The sequence below is a fragment of the Musca domestica genome, unplaced genomic scaffold, assembly GCF_030504385.1.
Source record: "Musca domestica strain aabys unplaced genomic scaffold, Musca_domestica.polishedcontigs.V.1.1 1, whole genome shotgun sequence".
Taxonomy (NCBI): domain Eukaryota; kingdom Metazoa; phylum Arthropoda; class Insecta; order Diptera; family Muscidae; genus Musca; species Musca domestica.
The window spans coordinates 15,657,808-15,677,647 of NW_026712114.1; the positions used below are offsets into that span (position 1 = coordinate 15,657,808).

Here is a 19,840-nt window from a genome sequence, read left to right on the forward strand (position 1 = left end):
CTCTCGCTCTCTCAACGTTTGCTAACACTGTTGTTGTATCTCAAATTGTAAGTTTTTAACATCTTAATCCACCCCTCTCATCCGTCGTGTTCATGGCCTGTATCGTATCACTCTATGCTCCATTTACGAGATAAGCAACCAAACAACAGTTTTCTTTTACGATAAAAACAGACAACGGCAACGACGACCACCAGTTGTTTGTTCTTCCTGCGACTGCAGTGCAGAGCATGTGTCCTTGCAGACAACATTGGTCGTGTATCATCGTCGGCATCGTCGTCATCGTCGTCATCATTATTAGGAACTTAATCATCGTGTTGCTGGTCTTTCTCTCGTGTGCTAGCGTGTGTGTGCGTTAGCCATTCACAATATAATCGAAAACTGTTACAACAGCAACACCACCAGCCGTGGCAGAAGTTAAGACTAGCAACAGTCAGTCCGTCTTCGCCTGTCGAGGTGTACGAACGTTAGCTGCGGGTCTCCTTGCAAAAGTTGCCAACCACTACAACAGGGAAAAAAGGATATTTTGCCCATCTAATACCAACATTTGTAGACCAAATATTAACTAACTGAATGGCAGAGATGTGAATGCGTGTGTATTTGTGTGTGCGTGCGTGTGAGAGTTTTGCAACAGTGTTGGTGGTTCACCAAAGCAAATCCAAGAAGTACAAAGAAGAGTTCTTGCTGCATTGTTGCCTCCAGAAAGTAAAGAACTCGAAGTGTTAAACACAAAACTGTTGAATTGGTTATTGTTGGGAATTGTTAATTTGCGAATGGTAAAAAAGATGAAAAATAGAAAGGGAGTGAAGTGAACGAACCAAACATTGATAGAAAGAAAAAAAAAAAGAAACGGGAATTGTAAATTGTGTTAAAACGTAGAAAAAAAAAACAAAATACAAAGTGCTACAATTCCAAAGCTTCATATCTTGGCCGCACAGCCTTAGGCTTCCTTCTGTGTATTTGCCCCGTTAGCCCCGTAGACTTTGACGGAAATTGTGCCTGATTTGTTAAGCGGAAACGGAAATCGAAACATTTTGAAATTATTTGTAACGGGAAACAGTGTCGAATTCGATTTTAATGCGACAAAAAAGACATCACCAGGACCCAGAAACCAGGTGTCCTCGTCTTGTTCTCTCTCTCCTTACCACTTTCAGTCAATGCCATTGCCCCAGTTAAAGTGGTGGGAGTTTTACATTTTTATGGTTACTGTGATAAGGTTGATGTTCGAATTGTGAAAATAAAAATATTTATAGATTTGTAAAAATGTTGTTTTTGTCGTCATCGTCCACATCATCGACGTTGTTGTACTTGTTGTTGCTGTCTAAATGTCGCAGTCAATTCATGTGGAACTCAGTGAAGAACCTTTAAAACTTTGCTCTTGGCATTCGTTTATTTTGGGAAAACCAACCAATACTGATACCGTTACCAATACACAGACATTGAACAACATAATCACCTATTACGAGCAGCATCAGCAGCATCATAACGACCGCCAGCAACAGCAGCAGTAGGAGCAACAGTTTTTGAATCGAACAGGTATTTAAAATGTGAACATTATTGACAACATAATTCGACGAGATTTAAGAAACATTGAGGGAATTTAAATTTGTTAATATTTCAAAATTTATATAAAATGTAGAAGAAATTGGCTTAAGTGAGATATTAGACAATAACAACATGAAATATTGAGTACTTGATAAATTTATATTTATATAAATCTAGTTGGTTCGGTCCGCATTGACGGCCTGTAGTTTTAGACTTTATTGCATATTAAAAAAAAAAAAAAAAACAGTAAAGAAAGTCCTAAAGTCGGGCGGGCCGGTTTTATGATACCCTACACCACTTTGCTAATTTAGTTGAGCTCCACATAATAATTAAAAGTTTTTATGGGAGAATTCAATCATACACCCTATGATTATAATTTAAATAAAAAAATAAATCAAAGGACTAAATATGCCGAAGCATTTGTATCTTTTAAATTCGGACTTGTATTGCCCATTTAGTGCAAAATTAGTTTGATATGAGATAAACATATTTATGGGAGCTATATCCAATTCTGAACGGATCTCGATAAAATTTGGCCAATATATTTCTGAGCTGTATTTGATATATTTCCCTGAATATCGTTGTTACGGAGTGCATATTACGGTTGTGGGTAACAAATACAACAAATCGGATGAAGAATATACATGGGAGCTATAGCTATATTGGCATACTACCTTCTAGACTCAATTCGGTCGTGTGTGCCAAATTTCATCCCATTTGGACAAATATTAGACGTTTGGTGGACAATAAAAGGTAAATCGGACGAAGTTATATATGGGAGCTATATCCAAATCTGAACCGATCTCGACACAAATTTAGCAATGGTATTTCTGAGCTGTATTTGATATATTTCCCCAAATATTGTTGTTACAGCGTGCATATTATGGCTGCGGAGGACAAAAATAACAAATCGGATGGATAATATATATGAGCGCTATATCCAAATCTGAACCGATTTCGACCAAATTTGGCATACTTATTTTCAGGCCTAATTTGGTTGTATGCACAATAAAAGGCAAATCGGACGAAGATATATATGGGAGCTATATCTAATTTTTGTCCGATTATCTCCAATTTCAATAGGGTTCGTCGTTGGGCCAAACAAATGTTGTTTGGAAAATTTCATCTCAATCGGATAATAAATGCGACATGCATTTTGTTCACAAGAATACACAGACAGACAGACGGACGGACAGACGGACTGACATGCATAAATCAACTCATAAAGTGATTCTATGCAGATCATCAAAAGGAACTATGGGTCTATCTCGTTTCCTTTTGCCTGTTACAAACAAATGCACAAAGACATAATACCCCGACCATCTTGTGGTCGTTATATGTATATGTAATGACTGGCACTGGTCGATTTAAAGTCTTTTAAAAAGCCTGATCCTATTTTTCAGACACAGGTTTTCCTTTAAAAGTTAGAAACTGAAATAATAAAGGACAGCTGTTAAAAAGTATATATCAACCGTTTATAAAAACAATATCCACCTGTCTGTCGGTGGACTTGGGAGGTACTTTTTTAAGGGACTATACCAAAATATATATATTCCTACACTTTACACTTTAATACACATTTTTAGCCAAATCGTTTTGAAAATGGGGTCAAGACCCTCGAAATAGGTTAAATCAGAAAGTACTTATATGTAGGCGCTATTCCAAAACATTGACCCACATTGCGAAGAGGTTTTCTACCTCCTTAGAAGCCAAGATGTCAGAAATGGGCCAACCAATTGAAAAATGTGGCCAAGGTCCCGGAAAACGAAAATCGGGGGATATATTCATATGAGGGTTATACCAAAACATGGGCCATACTTTTAATATTTTGAAAGGATATTTTCTTCTTTCTAAATCTTGGTGCCTCCAAGGCTCAGCAGGTTAGAAGTATCAACTTTATGTTTTAGGTTTATTTTAATTATTATTATTAATTATTAATTAAATTATTTTAGTAAAATTTAATTATTTGATTCCTCTTCTATTGAGCTTACGATCTCGTCACTTGGGTAAAAAAAGTATTTTGTCATAGGAGTTATTTTAAAATAACTTCTGGGGAGAATATCCCAGGCAAAAAAAGGCAACTGATGAGGATTGGTTGGCTTTCTCTACAAATAAACAAACGTTGTTTTTATAAAAACAACAATAATGGATTTGAGCCTGACTATTTTGCATCAACAAAATACAACGGTATTCCGAACAAACATGCCAATTCTATTCTCAAACTAACACAACAAATTAGAACCCGAAATAGGTCCAAATAATAACGGAATTACTGATTAATAAAAAATGCAATGTCTCAAGGCAAAATTTATGCGCAATGCAGTTGATTTCGTTTCTTGTTCTAGTTCTGCCTTTCAGACAGGAACATATATAGGGTTTGATGAAAAAACTGCAACCAACTTCAAACTGCTGTCATTTCTAAGCCACTCGTCCGACAGCTGTTAAAATTATTCCAGTGACAGCTCATTATATTTCGGTGAGAATTTTCCAGAAAAAAAGAAGCGTAACAGTGCGATTTCTTTATACAGGGTGAGATAAAAAATGTAATAATTTTATTGAACGAATGCAAGAAATGTCGAATATAGCATCAAATTTTAAAATAAGTTTAGATTCGAATTGGTCACCTTTGGCACGAATTATGGCCTCCAAACGGCCAATGAAACAGTCACACGCTGCCCGAATGTTGCTTTGCGGTATTTTGGCCAACTCCCAGCGAAGCCTTGCTTGAAGTGATCGACACTTTGGTATTGGCTGGAAAACCACAAGTGGCTATCGTTAGAGCACTCCAGCATTTAAATGTGAGTAAATCTTTTGTGTCTCGTAACATCGCTCGTTACCATGATAATGGTATCGTAACCCGACGTCAAGGAAGTGGACGAAAGAAAACAACAACATCAGCAGAAATGCTTCGCAAAGTAAAGAAGTGACTTGATCAAAACCCGCGTCGCAGTGGCCGAAAAATGACTCGTGAGCTGAACATATCGCAATATTCCATTCGGCAAATATTGAAAAATGAGTTCTGAAGTTTTAAATTCCAAAAATTGCAATAACTTACACCGCAAAAGAATGAAAAAAGATTCAAAAGAGCTAAAGAGTTGCTTCGCTTGGCCGAAAGTGGTGAACTGCCGAATTTGTTTTCCTCCGATGATGAGATAAACATTCGTTGTCCGGCAGTTTTTAAACAAACAAAATGATCGTGTTTACTTGCCAAAGAGGACAGCTGAAAATGTGCACCTTCGGTTGGCCACCAGAACTCAAGCGCCGGTCATGGTGATGGTGTGGGCCGCCATAACAGTCGATGGTCGCTCTCTGCTCGTGTTAATCGACCGTGGCATCAGAATAAATGCGAAACGAATATTATCGCGAAGATATTCCGGATCCGTATTAAAGTCTTGATGTTTGCGTGCAAACATTTTGGCCGCAGACCTTGGACATTCCATCAGGACTCAGCAGCATCGCACTCAGCCCAAGAATGGTTACAAAATGAGGTTCCTTGCTTAATTTCCAGCGTACAATGGCCATCAAAATCTCCGGATACTAATCCGTTGGACTCTTGTGTCTGGAGTATTTTGGAAAGCAAGGTTGGTACTAAAAATACCAAAGTGTCGATCACCACAGGCACGCGTTTCGCTGGGAATATTGCCAAAATACCGTAGAGCAATATTTAGGTAGCTTGTGACGGTTTCATTGGCCGTCTGATGGCCATAATTCGTGCCAAAGGTGAACAATTCGAACAAATCTAAACTTATTGTAAAATTTGATGGTATTTACGACATTTTTTGCTTTATTCTATAAAATTAAAAATAAGTTAAACAAGTTAAAAAGCAGTAAGTTCGGCCGGGCCGTACTTTGAATACCCTCCACTATTTGAAACGAATTTGGAAATTTTCACAAAATTATAATAATAATAATAATAATAATAATAATAATAATAATAATAATAATAATAATAATAATAATAATAATAATAATAATAATAATAATAATAATAATAATAATAATAATAATAATAATAATAATAATAATAATAATAATAATAATAATAATAATAATAATAATAATAATAATAATAATAATAATAATAATAATAATAATAATATAATAATAATAATAATAATAATAATAATATAATAATAATAATAATAATAATAATAATAATAATAATAATAATAATAATAATAATAATAATAATAATAATAATAATAATAATAATAATAATATATCAGAGCTATACGAAGACCTGGACCTGCATAGACAATTCTCTGCACAGGCTGTAGCATCCACTACGAACTTCAAAGACGACGATGGATCGAACTAGTTCCGGGTTTGTATGAAAACTCTGCGTATGAGTGATATGAAATTTATCAAATCACTCATACTTTTAGGAACACGTGTACTGAACTATGAACTAGATTGACACAACTCTACTTCCAAACCATGACCTTAAAATTGCACCAACGCTCGTCGGTCAGATTTTTGAGCGGTGATTTACAATGTAAAACTAGGCAACACCAAAATTATTAATCACATTCTGACACGCAGAAAATCAAAATCATTTCATCGTTTTCAGATACGAAAACTTTAAAGATTCAACGTATTACCAACTACGAATATACACATAAGATAAGAACAAGACCAAAGATCTTAACAGATTAATTACTGAAAAAAAAACTATGACAATAGATTCAATCTTGCTCATAGGCCCCTCATATAAAAACATTGGCTGATTTCACATATTTCCTTGACTCAGTTGTTTGATCCTATACGATCAGATATTAGTGGAATTTGTGAACCATAAAAACCCGCAAAATACCTCTTAAATTCCTCGAGTGAGGACTAGTTGGTATTTTCAAAAATATTCCCCCGACTTTTATACCCTCCACCATACTATGGAGGTTATATTAATTTTGTCATTCCGTTTGTAACTCCTCGAAATACTCATGTCAGACCCAACAAAGTATATATATTCTTGATCAGCGTAAATAACGATTTAACCATGTCCGCCTGTCTGTCTGTGTGGCTGTCTTTTGTAATCACGCTATCTTTCGAACAAATTAAGATAGAAGGCTAAAATTTTGCACACATGTATATTTTGCCAGTAGGCAGGTTAAGTTCATAAATGGGCCATGTAGGTCCAGGTTATCATGTAGCCCCCATATAACGGTACCTCCCGATATTCGGTATTTTGATGATTTTAGCTATATTGTTTACCGGAATCTTTTCAAATTTGGTATTTGAAGGTCGTAATGGATACTACATCCTAAGTCAAAAAATGAGCCATGTAGGTCCACGTCTTCATATAGCCCCCATATAACGGTACCCCCCGATATTCGGTATTTTGATAATTTTAAATTTGGTATTTGAAGTTCGTAATAGATATTGCAGCATAAAACAGAAAATGGTATATGGTATACCGCGTATCCCCCCCCCCCTCCGATATTCGGTATTTTGATGATTTTAGCGACATTATTTAGCGGAATCGTTCCAAATTTGGCATTTGAAGTTCGTAATAGATACTGCAACATAAAACAGAAAATTGTCTGTGCAGGTCCACGTCTTCGTATAGCCCCCATATAACGGTACCCACCGATATTCGGTATTTTGATGATTTTAAGTACATTATAAACAGATTTTTCTTCAAGTTTCGCATTTAAATATTGTAATAACTTATGACAAAAGTTGCCTATGCAGGCCCACGTCGTCATATACGCATTCGGTATTTTTAAGATTTTAATAGAATTTTTAGCGGATTTTATTTTTTGGAAATTGCCAAATTTGTACCAAATGGTGGAGGGTATAAAAAGTCCAGCCCGGCCGAACTTACAGATTTTTTACTTGTTCTCAATAAAATTGCCAATGACATTGTATACCTAAAATGCATGGGAGCTTTTTCGCCTTTTTTGGGCTACCTTCCCAATGTAAACTCTTAAAATACCGATACACATGACTCATAAACGTTTCGGATTTCCCTGTAATTTTGGAAACAAACTGAATTTTGTCACACAGTGTAATTAATATATAATTAATGGGATGAATTTGTTTTAAATCTGAAAAAAAAAACAATTTATGATGATACATAATAAATCTAACAAAAATTTACTTCAATTTATAATATTTTATGGAAGTATAAGTTTACCAAATACGTTGGTAAATCAACAGAAATTCCATAGAATTAAATCATTTTTGGACTTATGGACTCGTACATTCGTATTTCCTCCGGGACATGGAAAGCATTTTATGATATCAGGTTAAATGATTTGTTTTCATTTACAATGAATTGCCACCGCGATTAGATAGGAAAAAAGTGCTTATCTCCGATAGTCCACATAGTATGAATTTAAAGCGAATCGGCTTCTATTCGAAATGTAACCTAACTAGTGCTCTTTTTATGTCGACAGATAGATACTACGCCATTACTACAAACTGGACATTACACGCCTCAACAACACATTGAAATTATTAAAATGCACTAAAAAGTGGTTAAAATCTTCGCAAAACTAATGCAATCTCAAGGTGGTCGTGAAGCGCTTTTTTCGGACAGCAATACAGACAGCAATGGAAAATGGAAAGCTGGAGGAATAAGTTATGGAGCAAGTTGAGTTTAGAAGTCTTGTTGAAATTTGTATCCTGATTATGTTTTTTCTTTTTTTCAAAAAATCTCAATATCTTGATTTATGTAACCAATATCTCTGGAACCAAAAGACCATTGACACATGTAGTGCAAAGTGAGAAGTGTATACTACAATTTGCAATGTAGTTTTTATTTTTTATTCTCCCATAATGGTCACATTTTCGTACTTATTGAAAAACCTACAACACTACAATATGTCTTTATATGCAAATCCATTTTGGAAGATTTCGTTTTTGAAATAATGCCAAAGGGTCCAGCCCAGAAGAGGTTTCCCTTAGGTTTTTGACCCGGAGAATTTGGCCAATATTTACGCACTCCGTAGTGTTGTGAAGTATTCAAAACAATTGCACACGAAAGTTGTGGTCCATTTTACAGCTAAATATAATCCAATGGTCATCCAAAACGCTAGACTTCTTCTCTGTTCTCAACTCTCTTCCGATGCGGAATTCCGTGTCGATTAGTTTTCAATTGTGGCCTATAGAACGACTCCAAAATTAGAAAAAATTAAAATTTTTTAGCCATTTAAACCTCTTATTGCACATCCTAAGAACAACAGGTTTCAATTCCGACCCTACCCCTACGCAAAATTTCGTGATGATCGGACGACAATTGCGACATACATATAATACCCTCAAAACGTAGTGTTGGGGATGTAAAAATTTAGAAAATTCAAAATTCAAAATTGTAAGTCAAATTAAAAAAAACAATGGCAAGCGATAAAAAAATATGACAAAAATAGAAAAAAAATGAAACAAAATATATAACTTTTTTAGTGGTATATTATCCCGCGATTTTCTTAGATTTTATCCTTTTCTGGCAAGAGACCATTCCGAATTGATGGGAATTGTGAAAATCCCAGCCCAGCAGATCTTGATTTATAAGCAGAATAAATAAGATCAATTCTTTTACATATGTATTGTACCTATCTTGCTATATATCCGATTTCTTGGCTATTAGCATCACTGTAATGGTCAGAAGTGCTATTTTAATGTATTTGTGATTTAGCTGGGATTAAAAATATTCGCGGTTTAGTGGGAATTTTCCTATTTTCTAACATAAAAGTTAGGGTCTATTTTACCCGCTAGTTATTGTCCGATGGCCGCTCAAATTGGTAGGTTTCTGCCCAGTCCCAAACTCTAACTCCATGTAAATTTTCGCGTCCGTTGGTTCATAATTGTGGCCTATAGAGCAACTGCAAAATCAAGAACATTTTCTGTTTTTGGTCCATTTCAACCCCTAAATATCGTGCGATCATCTCCAAAAACAATAGGGTTCTATTCTGACCCTAACCCCACCTCCATTTTCAATTTTGTGAGGATCGGTTCATAATTGCGACCTGTAGCTTGATTACAAATTAACATGGACAGACGGGCAGACGGACGGACGGACATACATAGCTAGATCGACTCAGCTCGGCGAGCTAGGAAGACCGATATATGCTTTTCTATGTGGGAAACCAATATTTCGAGGTGCTAGATAATTTTTGGCCCAATCAAACTTATAATACCCCCAACATATAGTGTTGTAGGGTATAAAAAAACAGTAAAGAAAGTCTTAAAGTCGGGCGGACTTGAGGCTGACTTTATGATACCCTACATCATATTACGGCTGTGGAGAACTCATATAACAAATCGGATGAACATTATATATGGGAGTTATAGCTATATCAGAACCGATTTCCACCAAATTTGACATACTCGTTTCTAAACTCAATTTGGTCGTAAGAGCCAAATTGCATTCCATTTGGGTTTATATTACACGTTTGGGTTCACAATAAAAGGCAAATCGGACAAAGATATATATGGGAGTTATATCCAAATCTGGACCCATCTCGACACAAATTTAGCAAAGGTATTTCTGAGCTGTATTTGATATATTTCCCCAAATATTGTTGTTACAGAGTGCATATTACGGCTGCGGAGGACAAAATAACAAATCGGATTAGTATTATATATAGGAGCTATAGCTATATCTGAACCGATTTCGATTCGATTTGGCATACTTATTTCCAGACCTAATTTGATCGTATCTGAAAAATTCCATACTATGTGGTCGGATATTACACGTTTGGTGCAGAATAAAAACTAAACCGGACGAAGATACATATGGGAGTTATATCCATAGATGGACTGTTAGAAATTCTGAGGTTTTGTGATATACTTTTCCGACGTATCATACATACGTAAACCTAGACAAATAATAAGAGTTTTTGACAGAAACGTGGTGGTCGAATACCAAGGCATATAACAAAATGGGGAATTTCATAGTTGCATTGATTCAATAGATGGCGTTTAACATAGCGGATATTTTAATAGGATTTTCGCTGATTTTTATACCTTACACCATAGTATGGAGGGTATATTAAGTTTCTCATTCCGTTTGTAACACCTCGAAATGTACATTTTAGACCGCACAAAGTATATATACTCTTGATCGGCATAAAATTCTATGTGGATTTAGCAATGACCGTTTGTCTGTCCGTCTGTGGAAATCACTCTAGCTTCCGATAAAATTTTACTCAAATGTGTATTATGTCTACAGGAGTTTCGCTATTGAAAATGGGCCATGTAGGTCCACGTCTTCGTATAGCCCCCCTAGATAACGGTACCTCCCGATTTTCGGTATTTGGTGATTTTAGCGAAATTATTTGCCGGAATTACTTAAAATTTGGTATTTGAAGTTCGTAATAGATACTACAGCATAAAATAGAAAATGGGGCAAGTAGGTGCACGTCTTCGAATAGCCCCCATATAACGGTACCTCCGATATTCGGTATTTTGATGATTTTAGCGACATTATTTACCGGATTTTTTTCAAATTTCGCATTTTAAGTTCGTAATGGATGCTACAGCCTATGCCAGAAAATTGTCTGCGCAGGTCCACGTCTTCGTATAGTCCCCATATAACGGTACCCCGATATTCGGTATTTTGATGATTTTAGCGACATTATTTACCGGATTTTTTTTCAAATTTCGCATTTTAAGTTCGTAATGGATACTACAGCCTATGTCAGAAAATTGTCTGTGCAGGTCTACGTCTGTGTATATCCCCAATATAACAGTACCTCCCGGTATTCGGTTTTTTTGATGATTTGTCGCTAAAATTTTATATTCACCGAATTTTTTATTCAACTTTCGCATTTGAATATTATAATTGTTTATGAAAAAAGTTACCTATGCAGGTCCACGTCATCGTATAGACCCTAATATAACGGCTACATTTGGTATTTTTAAGATTTCAAGAAAAATTTAAACGGATTTTATTTTTTGAAAATTGTAGAATATTACAGTATTTTAGAAGTTTATGACGTTTTATACTTTTTCTAAATTTTATACATGTATATGACGTTTACAAATTTTCGACAGTCGAAAACCTAAAAAACTCTCTAACAGACCATCTCTGGTTATATCTAAACCCATTGACCCATTATCTCCAATTTCAATAGGGTTCATCCTTGGGTCAAACAAATGATTTGTGCAAAATTTCATCAGGATCGGGCAATAAGTGTGACCAGTACTTTGTTTACAAAAATACATGTAGAGACGGACGGACAGACGGACTCAGAATGTGATTCTATGCAGATCATCAAAAGGAACTATGGGTATATCTCGTTTCCTTTTGCCTGTTACAAACAAATGCACAAAGACATAACACCTTGACCACCTTGTGGCGTAGGGTATAAAAATGGATTTTGTCGACAATGTTATTTAATGAATAATTTTCTCTTTATTATACCCTCCACCTTGGAAAGGAGGGTATATTAACTTTGTCATTCCGTTTGTAACATCCTTAAATATTCGTCGTAGACCCCATAAAGTATATATATTCATAATCAGCATAAAATTCTATGTCGATTTAACGATGTCCGTCTGTCTGTCTGTCCGTCTATCTGTTGAAATCACGATACAGCCCACATCATTTGACGTAGAGCGCCAAAATTTATCAGAGCAATTTGTATTGTGTCTAGGATGGTTGGTATTGAAAATTAGATATATCGGTCCCCGATATTCGGTATTTTGATGATTTATGCCACATTTTTTCACTGATTTGTTTGAAAATTGGTATTTGTAGGTCATAACGGGTCCCTGTACGTGTGGCAAAACATGGCATGTATAGGTCCACGTTTTGGTATAGTATTTGTTGATCATAATGGGTTCCAGCTCCGGTGGCGAAACATTGCATGTATGGGTCCACGATTTGGTGTAGCCCCCATATAACGGTACCTCCCGATATTCGGTATTTTGATGGTTTTTGCCACATTTTTTCACTGATTTGTCTAAAAATTGGTATTTGTGGGTCATAATGGGTCCTAGTTCGTGTGGCGAAACATTGTATGTATAGGTCACGTTTTGGTATAGTCCCCATATAACGGTACCTCCCAATATTCGGTATTTTGGTGATTTTTGACACATTTCTTCTAATGTTTCCTTTACCCTAAGGTGGAGGATATTAAAAGTTTGGCCCGGCCGAACTTAATGTTTTTTTTTACTTGTTTTTAAATAAGCACGAAAAAAATCATTTTTCTCTGAAAATAATTTTACAAATTTAATTCGAAAACCATTTTATTACTTAAATCCACAGATTTAGGTCATTGACAATTTAAGAAAACCATTATACGGTCATAAGTTCTTCAAAATGAGTTATATTCTTGTACTTTTCCAGTGGTAATAAAAAGTACGATGGCCCTAGGTCTGTAAAAATTTAATTCGATTCCTAAAACGTGAATGACTTAACAAAGTCAAATATACGAAAAGATAAATATCATCCGTTTATCTGCAATATTTTGATATGGTAATTTCCATTCAATTCAACGAATATCCCATCCAGCCAATCGTCCACTATCTATTTTACTGCATAATTATGTCGTACATAAATATTTGCAAGAAATTCGAAACCTTATGTCATGGACGACGATAATATTCATATTTTCCGTTCTCCTTCGTTTTTTTTTTACTCCAGTCGATTCGATTAAAGATTGGAAGGATTTCCTTTTCTTTAGTTGCATTTTCTTTATGCTGATAGCAAAAACAACAAGAAACCTAACTAACCAACATAAAAATGCAGTTGAATGATTCTTTTGAATTGACTATTGAATGCTCGGTTGCTATTTTCCCATTCAACAGTTCAAGTGAAAAAAAGAAGGGTTTGCGTTAAAATGGAAATGGAATATCCTTCCTTCAATTTAGTATAGGGGGGGCCACCTATCACAACGAAGGGAGACCAAAAAGTGCATTCACACACACACACACTTTCAAAGTAAGGACATACAACCCGTTAAAGCTGATGTGCCAATTACACAGCTTTATGGTGTAACAAGATTCCAAATGATAAGAATTTTTATACAATTTCTGAGAATTTAAGATTATACAATTTTTGGCTTGTATTCAAGAGAAGGAAAATTTAAAACAAAATTCAAGGGATAATGGGGCCAATATTTTTGAATAAAAAAACTTCTCCACCAATAAACAAACGCTGTTTTTATAAAAAACAACAATAAAGGGATAAAGCCTGACCATTTTGCAACAACATAAAAAAATATATATATTCTACCTCAGGAACTACTAAGGACTATGAAAGCTTTAACATTAGATTTTTATACCCTACAACACTATGTGTTGGGGGTATTATAAGTTTGATTGCGCCAAAAATTATGTAACACCACGAAATATTGGTTTCCCACATAGGAAAGTATATATGGATCTTCCTATCTCGCCGAGCTGAGTCGATCTAGCTTTGTATGTCCGTCCGTCCGTCTGTCCATATTAATTTGTAATCACTCTACAGGTCACAATTATGGCCCGATATTCACGAAATTTAGAATGGAGGTGGGGCTAGGGTCAGAATAGAACCCTATTTCTTTTGGAGACGGTCGCATAATATTCAGGTGTTGAAATGGACCAAAAACTGAAAAAAATCCTGATTTTGCAGTTGCTCTATAGGTCGCAATTATAGACCAATCAAAGCGGAAGTTAGCATGGGCCTAGAGCTTAGGGCTGGGCAGAAGACCTTCCAATTTTGGAGGTCATCGGGTAATATTTAGTGGGTGAAATAGGCCACAACATTTGTGCTAAATAAAAGTCAAATTTTCATTAGACCGCGAATATTTTTAATCCCGGCGAAATCACAAATAGACGAACAGGTCAATTCTGACCGTTACGTAGATGTCGATAGTAAATATATCAGTTATATATAGCGAAATATATACAATGTGTATATACAAAAGAAGAAGATGTTAGGTAGAATGCTTATATCTCAAAAATGGCTGGACCGATTTTGACAAATTTTGTCAATTCAGAATGGCCTCTTGACATAAAAGTATAAAATCTAAAAAAAATCGCAGAAAAATATGTCAATAATGATGTTAATATAGATTTTGTAGTATTTTATCGCATGAGATTTTTTCAATTTGACTTATAATACTTTGTAATATTTATTTCACCTTACAACACAGGTTGGGGATATTATGTAGGTATAGCAAATATCGTCCGATCCTCACGAACATTTTCACAAGAGTAGTGTTGGGCTCAGAAGGGCTAGGCCTACAGTTTTCAAAGATGTCCGCAATATATTAGGGGTTGAAATGACCAGCAACTAATCATTTTCCTGATTTTGCAGCCGTTATAGAGGTCACAATAAGAAACCAAAGAACACGAAATCTCGCATAAAGTTAGAGTTTAGGACAGCGTGTACAAAATAGCAGCATTACTTACAGGCGATATCTGAAATGCACAAAAGGCGAACTTCTGGCATTTTATTCTGATTTCGTTGACGAATATAGCCAAATATCGTAGACAAGCAAATAATATAGATGAGTCTAAATTTGGAGATACAGAGGGACTTCTTGCTTTTGGAGATGATCGCAAAATATTTTGGGGTTCAAATTAACTAAAAACAGAAATGTTTATCCGATCATACAATTGAAGCCAATCGACACGCCTGTGAAGAGAGTTAGGGACAGGGAAGAATTCTAGCATTTTGGATGACCATTGGATTATATTTACCTGAAAAATTGACTACAACAACTAACAGCCCGACAGAGTGCATAAATGTTGGGCAAATGTCCCTAGTCAAAATCCTAATTTCAAAAGCTAAATCTTCCAATACGGATTTGGACATAAGGGGGCTTCTAACATATGTTGTAGGGTATAACATAGTCGACCCCGCACGCATATAGCCTTTGCTTACTTGTTTAAATAATATGTTTGGAGATCAGCAAAGTTATCTCCAATAATTGTTTAAGGACCAAGGAAAATTTTATATGTTTTGTTCAAGTATCTTAAAAGGCATAATCCTCGATTTTTAAATTATGTATAAATAATTTATTCAAGGACCAAAAAATAGAATAACCACAGATTTTAAAAATATTTTCTTCATCGTAATATTTTTTACAACAAACATAGCTATGAACGCGGACTTCTAAAATATTTTTTTTTCAGGACAAAAATATACATAGTTAGATGAAAAAACTGAAAACAAATTGAGACTGCTGTCATTTCCAACCTACTCGTCCGACAGCTATTAAAATTATTCCAGTGACAGATAATTATATTATTTACAAGCGTACAAAAGCATTTTTGTGAGAATTTTCCAGAAAAAAGTTATTCGTGATGGAATTCAAGCGTGATAGTGTGATTTCTTTATATTTGCAAAGACCTAAAATGGTAAAGACTAGACAAAATGCATTTTGAGCAAATGGTTTGTGTCTATAATATATAGAGTAACAGCTCATGGCAGAGACATGTTAATATAAAAACCACAATTACAGAAACGAATAACAAATAAAAATTTCAAAAATTTTAAATTTTGATTTCAAAATTCTATTCTACAGACATTTCCAAAAATTTGGGTATTGCCTTAGCGACTTAAATTAGTTAACATTTGTAACGATGTTGTTATGATATCATAACAACATAGTTATTTTAACAGGGTTGCCATATTTTGACTCTGTCTTGTCTATGTCTTTGATATTTGGCTGGAAAACCACTAGTGGCTATCGTTACAGCACTCCAGCATTTAAATGTGAATATATCTTTTATGTGTCTCGTAACATCGCTCGTTACCGAGACACTGATAGCGTAACCCGACGTCAAGGAAGTGGACGGAAGAAAAAAGTATCATCAGCAGAAATGGCTCAAAAAGTAAAGAAGCGACTTGATTGAAACCCGCGTTGCAGTGGCCGAAAAATGTCTCGTGAGCTGAACATATCACAATATTCCATTCGGCAAATATTGAAAAATGAGCTCGGGGTAAAACCATTGAAATTCCAAAGAGGGCAAGAACTTACACTTAAAATAGAAAATAGACTCAAAAGAGCTAAAGAGTTGCTTCGCTTGGCAGAAAGTGGTGAACTGGCGAATTTGGTTTTCTCCGATGAGCAAAAAACATTCGTTGTCCAGCAGTTTGTTAACAAACAAAATGATCGTGTTTACTTGCCAAAGAGGTCAGCTGAAAGTGTGCACTTCCTTGGGCACGCAAACTTTTTGGCCGCAGACCTTGGACATGCCAACCATCAGCAATATCGCACTCAGCTCGCGCCACCCAAGAATGGTTACAAAATGAGGTTCCTCGCTTCATTTCCAGCTCACAATGGCCACCAAAATCTCCGGAAACCAATCCGTTGGACTATTGTCTCTGGAGTATTTTAGAAAGCAAAGTTGACAGTAAAATATACCAAATTGTCGATCACCTCAAGCAAGCGCTTCGCCGGGAATACGCCAAAATACCGCAGAGCAACACCCGGGCAGCGTGTGACGGTTTCATTGGCCGTTTAAAGAGCATAATTCGTGCCAATTTGTGACCAATTCGAATAAATCTAAACTTAATCTTAAACTTACTAAAATTTAATGTCATTTCCGACTATCTTTACTTTCATTCAATAAAATTAGAAAAAAAGTTTAAAAATTATGGTGTTTGACTTTGTTGCAGTTTTTTATCTCATCCTGTATAGCCTTTAATTTTGCAAATAAATCGTAAATTTTCAACTAATTTTCTTAAAGACTTAATGAGCTGTAATCGTAAAGTTTTTAAATATTATTTCAAGAACAAATAAGGAAATAATAGTGGATGATTAATTATTAAATATTTTTTTCGAACTTGTATTTTTTTGAAAAACCTGCAAGGATATAATTGTGGATATTAAAAATATTTTTTTTCAAGAACCTACAAATATACCATCGTTGATTTTTTAAAGGGACTACAAATCTATAATTTTGGATTTTTGAAATATTTTTTTTTTTTTTTTCAAAGACAAATAAAGGAATAGTCTCGGATTTTAAAATGCTTTTTTGAAGACCTGATCAACTATAATGGTTGCTTTTTTAAATATTTTTTTCAAGGACCTACAAATCGAACAGTGTTGTCATCGAACCATGTTGAAAAAAAATATTTAAAAATGCACGATTGTAGACTTGTAGGTCCTTTGTTGTTGCAAAATAGTTTGGTTTAATCCAATTATTGTTGTTTTTTTTTTATAAAAACAACGTTTGTTTATCAGTGGAGAACGGTAGTAATGTTTACCAGGGGGTAAGGCACGGAATACCGAAAAGAGCCATTAATCCTCATCAGTTCACTTGCTTTTTGGCTGGGATATTCTCCCCAGAAGTTGTTTTTAAATAATGCACGGCTATTGCTACGATGGTCCTTGAAAAAAAATATTTAAAAAATCCACGATTACCGATTTATAGGTCTTTCAAAATAATATTTAAAAAATCCACGATAACAGATTTATAGGTCCATCAAAAAATATTTAAAAACTCCACGATTACAGATTTGTAGGTCCTTCAAAAAATATTTAAAAAATCGATGATTTAGCTATGATGGTCCTTCAAAAAATGTATTTAAAATATTCACAGCTATAGCTCCGATGGTACTTGAAAAAAATACTTAAAATAATCATGGCTATAGCTATATGACAAAAAAAAAATTTACCTAAGTGACAAGATCGTAAGTTCAATAGAAGAGTAGCCAAATAATTAAATTATATTAAAATTATTTTGGAAAATATTCTAAATCTTACAGCCGCACTTATAAAAAGCGAGGGAAATGATTTTTTTAAATACATGTATAGGCATAGTCTTGAATAAATTTTAATTACGATTTTTCAAGGACATGTCTTGGATTTTAAATACTTTTTTCAAGGACCTACAATTCTATATGCGTGGATTTTTAAATATTTTTTCAAGGACCCAAATAATAGTGAATTTTTTTAATATTATTTTCAGGGATCTAAACATTTTTAATAGTGGATTTCTTAAATATTTTTATCAAGAACCTATAAATCTATAATGGTAGATTATTTAAACATTTTTTCAATGACAAACATGTCTATAATTCTGGACATTGTAAAATTTTTTCAAGGACCTTTCATGGAGTAATATTGGAATTTAAAATTTTTTTCAGGGACCTGCAAGTCTAAAATCGAGGATTTTTTAAATATTTTTTTTTCAAATACCTCCAAAAATAAAACATTTCTTTTCAAGGACATACACGTCTACAATCGTGGATTGCTTAAATATTTTTTTCAAGGACCTAAAAATTTATAATGGTGAATTTATTAAATATTTTTTAGGGACCACAATCATAGATTTCTTAAACGTTTTGTTGAAGGACTTACAAATGCGGTTTTTTAATATCTTTTTCAAGGACCTTCATATCTATAATTGGGGATTTTTTTAATATTTTTTTTTTCAAGGACACACAATCGTAGATTTTTTAAATATTTTTTCAAGGAGTTACAATCGTCGAATTTTTAATATCTTTTTCAAGAACCGTAATCTTTGATTTAATCATTTTTTCAAGGACCTACAAATCTATAATCGTGGATTTTATTAACATTTTTTCATTTAAGATTTTTACGCACCTAAAAATTTTGAATAAATATTTTTTTTAGCATAACACACCATGTGTTATGTGTCGTATGATAAATTACATAAAAAAAACGTATAATATTTATCATACAACCCACTAACACCCCTTAAAATCCAGAATGGAATGCCTTGCGAAAACTATCAGAAAACTAAATTGATTTATTAGAAAATAACCTAACTCCCTGCATCTTGTTGCTATTAAAAAAGTTCACACCATTCAATCTGTTGAATTTGGCTACAATTTTAATTAATTCAACAAGTATGGGGCGAAAACAGGAAAAAAAGTGGCGTCGGAAACTTTTTCTGTTGTGCGACACTAATAATAGCGGTTTAGCAACTTGACACAAAAAAACTAGCTGATATAACTCAATATTCCAGGAGCGAGATGCAAAAAAAAAGTAAAAAAAGAAACAAAAATGCTGTTTGACTGGATGATAGATGGAATTTTTTTTTGTTTCAATATGTTTTAAACCAAATTAAATTAAACCAATTAAAATCGATGGCTTAGCGATTCGAAACAGATTTAACATGTTTCCAATGTCAATGCACTACTGGGAAAGAGATGTTATTTAAGAATATTCGCTTCACTTGAAAATTATATTCAGGAAATATCTTCTTTACTATTCCAAAATTATTTAAAAAATATCCATGATTTCGCTATATTTCAAAAAAATATTTAAAAAATCCACGATAACAGATTTATAGGCCCATCAAAAATTATAGGTCCTTCAAAAAAAATATTTAAAAAATCCATGATTTAGCTATGATGATCCTTCAAAAAATGTATTTAAAATATTCACAG

The 19,840-nt window shown here is 34.2% G+C and overlaps 1 protein-coding gene across 1 annotated transcript in view; it reads left to right on the forward strand.

The window, feature by feature from the left end:
- The first annotated feature begins 333 nt into the window (after positions 1-333).
- The window catches only part of LOC101890202 (uncharacterized), a 172,908-nt gene continuing 153,401 nt past the window's right edge, over positions 334-19,840 (forward strand). Inside the window, exon 1 of the mRNA XM_059119592.1 lies at positions 334-1,533. The gene's annotated coding sequence lies outside the window, so the exon portion shown is untranslated. The remainder of the gene's footprint in view (positions 1,534-19,840) is intronic.